We start from the raw sequence: 4,568 nt of genomic DNA, 5'->3' as shown, positions 1-4,568 counted from the left end.
AAACCAAAAACATAAAAGCATAAAAACAACAATGTCTCCCCCTAACATATACAACTCATCATCAAAATAAAGCTAATACATATCATATCTCTTAAAATACAATCTATAGCCAAAAAATCAAACTCCTCATCTCCATCTCCCCCTATTTCTATGTACTTCCCCTTTTTGTGACGTATTGCCAAATGGCAATCAAGACTCATCAAAGGGTGGAGCCGGTGGAGAAGCACCTCTAGCATCTATCAAATCTACTCGTAAGGCCACAACCTCATTGAGCAAATCCAACAAAAGTTGTCCATGCGTCGCCTGAACGGTGAGACATGTCCCCAACATAGTACGCATAGATGACGAGGATGAAGTAGATGGTAGAGGATCCACGGCAGCTGTGGGGTCCACAAATGCCTAGAAGGATCACCAAAAGGAGGGGCTCGAGATGCATTACCTGTAGAAGACTCGACACGAGGGTGTTTAGAACTTGCTTTCAACTAAGCAACCATTTGCCTAAGAAAAGTGGCACCTATGGGAGCTATGATATGAATAGGCTCAGAAGTAGGGAAATCCTCTAAACCTAAGTCTAATAAAATCCTATAAATAAAAACCGAGAAAAACAGACCATGAGACTTTGCGCTACTCCTATGAACCTTAACATGAGAATGAATGAAACGGGTAGGGAAACTGATAAGAGCATCACTGATGAGAGCATACAAGAACACACATCTCTCAAAAGGAATGGTATATATGTGAGAAATAGGCCAAATACTATGACAAGTTATCCTCAAAAAAACAAATAATTGAGCTCAGTAAGCTCATGAGTGGTAACCTTAGGATTAGTAACCCAACTAACGGTAGTACTGGTGAGAAGATACACGATGTCGTCGAAAGGAGGAATCTCTGTATAAGGATACACAGGCTGTTGTACCAAAGGTACACTAAGAGCAGAAGCCACTACCTCAGGGGTAATAACAAACTCTTCACCCCTTATCCAAGTCTTCACAAAGTGAATGTTGGAATCATTGGAGTGGATAAAGAGGTTTGAATAGAACTCTCTAATCAAAGCAGCCGGAGGGTGATGATCTACATCTAAAAGAGGTAACCAACCTTGACGCTCAAAGTTCCTACGAATCTCAGGGTCTATCTTATCTAGGACAACCTTACGTTCAACTCAAACAGATCTAAAAACATTAAGTTTCTCATAAGCCTCTTGATTTGATCTAAACTGAAACCTATCACTCTGAAAATCAAAAGAGGAGGATGAAGTAGAGGTTTTCTTGGCTCTAGTTTTCCTAACCATGATTCTAAGAGTATAGAGGAAAAGGAAAAACAAGAAAAACACAAAAATCAAGGGCAGACTGCATTAGAAAAGGTTAGAGCATAAAATTTAGCAATAAATAACAATCTATATGATGCATGTAATGAATGCTCATATGATGCATGTTCTAATGCCCAAAAAAAAAATGATCAATTCTTCTACGTTGACTTGAACCAAGAGTTTTAACCAAAAACCCCAATTTTTGAAAAACTCATTTTTTAAAACCAAAAAATATTGACCAATTAATCATTACAATAGTTAGGAAACATCATATAATGATATAATTTATCAATTACACAAGCCAATTTCATCAATTTAAGCCCAATTGAACCAACAAAAAAAAAAAACTAATTTCTCAAAATTCCAAACCCTAGAATTTTCTATTTTCCTCAAATCACAAAACCAATCCAATTAATGGATGGGAATCATATGTATATGACCTAGGAACAAAAATCCAATGATTAAATATGAACAAAAACAACCCAATCAACAAAAATCCCAAATTTCAATCCAAAGAACATATTTTGTATCAAAATCATAGAACATATAATCTTGGATGGCCAAACCAAATTCACACACAATATCATGTACTAAGTTTAGCAAAGAATAACTTGTGAAGTGTGTGCAACTAGTAACAGCATGAGATACATGTGAGGTGATTTATAGATAGTAATCAATCACAATTTCTACATTATTCATCACATAAGTTTGAAAGTGACTATCACCTAAAGAGTTACATCATATGACTCTCACATCTCCTAGAAAACAAGCTTGCAATCATGCATTTTTTTTTTTAAGCCTTATTGTATGCATGCATTTTTTTTTCTTTGCCGTTTTTTATTTTTTTATTTTTATTTTAAGGCTATACCTTATTTTCTTTTAGTGCGTGTGCTACACTTTCTCGAGCATAAAATCTTACGATATGCACTAAAGTGTTCATGATTAGCTAGTAAACAGTGGTGAGATGACTATTTATGCCTTTTTCTTAAAAAAATTTAGTCCTTACAATCAAAAGCATGTGACTTTAAAATCAAGATCATGTGATCAAAAACTATAACAACTCCCACACAACATGCACTACATAGCTAAAACTAGAAAAGTGCATAAAAATAAGCCCATCCAAGCTAATCAAGGTACACACACATATTATATAAAGATAATATGGTCAACCTTAGCTACACATCCATGATATGTAATACAAACACATCCTTCCACATTCCTCTTTCCTTTTTTTTTTTTGAAAGAAACAAACAAAAACAACCTAATATGAAATGCATGAATGTAATGTAATGCAAATCCTAAAAGCAAAAGAAAACAAAACATCAAAGAAAAAATGGTCACAAAGGATTTTGAAATGAAGCTCAAGGACCATGTCAAAGAGACTCAATTAGATTGAGCATTTTGCATCCAAAACTTTTTAAATGTAACTCTGGTTTTGGAGTTATTATTCATATTAGAATGATGAGCAACTCCGGCATTGTTATAAAAGTTTAAAGCCTTTACTATTTCACCAATAAGTGACATAGGATCTTGTGCTTGAGGCACAAGTACTTTTTGCTTATTTGTTCGCTTTGTAGCTTACAACTTAAAGCAGTTTAGGAGAGTATGCCCAGCCTTTCCATAAAAAATGACAAACCCACAATGGTCTATCATGCTTCTTGTCCTTAGAGAGGTTAGGATTCTTAGGCTTAGACTCTTTAAGATCAACCCTAATCTTCCTAGGAGCAAGAGTAACTTCTATTGGTTTGACAACCTTTATCTTTGATGGCACAAAAGAAAGAACAAAATTTGTGGAATGAGTTTCAGACACAGATTTGCTATCAACAAAACCTAAACCTGTTTTGTCTAATGGAGACTTCTGAATACTCAACATGTGATCAAGTTTAGAACTAGCAGGCCTATTTGTTTGTTTTCTAGCAACAGATAATTCTAGTTCTAGGTTCTTAATCTTATCAAGTGACATCATATTTTTAGTCTTCACCTTATTAACCAGTTCATTAGCATCAAGAAAATTCAAAAACATTTTTTTCTTTTCATGTTCAAGAGTGGCAATCTTCTTTAGCCCTAAGTCTACACTCATTGCATCCTTTGCAGCAACCTTGCATAGCTTGTTATAAACTTCTTGCAAGTCAGTACATTCAGAGAGTTACTCATCAAAAGGGATCTCTTCAACCAAAACACTTTCATCAACTATAGAAGTAGCTGTGAAAGCAAAAAAGTTTTCATCTTTATCACTTCCAGACTCGTGATTAGAAATTTCACCATCACTAAGAGTTACAGCTAGTGCTTTACCCTTTGATCTCAAGAATGTTGGACATTCAGAGTTAACATGACCATACCCTTGACAACCAAAACATTGTTGACCTAAAGAATTACTAGAAGATGACCACCTTTTTCTTTTGATTTATCTGCATTATTGACTTTAGTTGGTTTAGTTTTCTTAAAATTCTTAGGTTCAACATTGTTTCTTACCTCTTGCCCTTTTATTGTTAATCCTAAGAAAGTTTCTAAAGTTCTTGGCATGGTATGCAATCTCTGTAGAAGAAAGTTCATCATCAAATCCATTGTCATCGACATTATCAACTAACTTAAGAGCCATTGATTTGGATTTGTTTGTTTTAGGTAGGTCTAACTCATAGAACTGAAGAGATCCTATAAGTTCAGCAACAGGGATGGAGTCCACATCCTTATTTTCTGTAATGGCAGTCACTTTGGGTCTAAAGTTCTCATTTATGGATCTAAGTATCTTCCTAACAATCTTAGGTTGATCATATATTTCACCCAAATTATATGCAAAATTAACAATATCATTAAGCTTAGCATAGAATTCATGAAAACTTTCATCATCAGACATTCTAATGCTTTCAAATCTAGTTGTTAACTGCTGCAACTTATTAATTTTAACTATATGTGTGCCTTCATGCGCAGTTTGGAGAATTTTTCAAGCAGTATGAGCAACCTCAACATTTGAGATTCTCCTGAACTCTTCCATAGAAACAGCATTAAAATAGCATTCATGGCATTGCTATTAAAAGTGGTTACTTCTTTTTGGGACGTTGACCACTCACTAACTTGAGTAGTTGGTTTCTCCCATCCGTATTCAACGAAGTTCCACACTCTTTTATCTATAGATTTCAGGAAGGCTTTTATCCTTACTTTCCAATAGGCATAGTTACTTCCATCAAAGTGAGGAGGGATCACAAGAGAATGACCATGTACTAAGACAACATGGGTTAAGGATCAACTCTTAGATCAAGAGACC

This window comes from Castanea sativa, chromosome 7 (genome assembly GCF_040712315.1).
Source record: "Castanea sativa cultivar Marrone di Chiusa Pesio chromosome 7, ASM4071231v1".
Classification (NCBI taxonomy): Eukaryota; Viridiplantae; Streptophyta; class Magnoliopsida; order Fagales; family Fagaceae; genus Castanea; species Castanea sativa.
Note: the sequence above shows the minus strand (reverse complement) of the source record.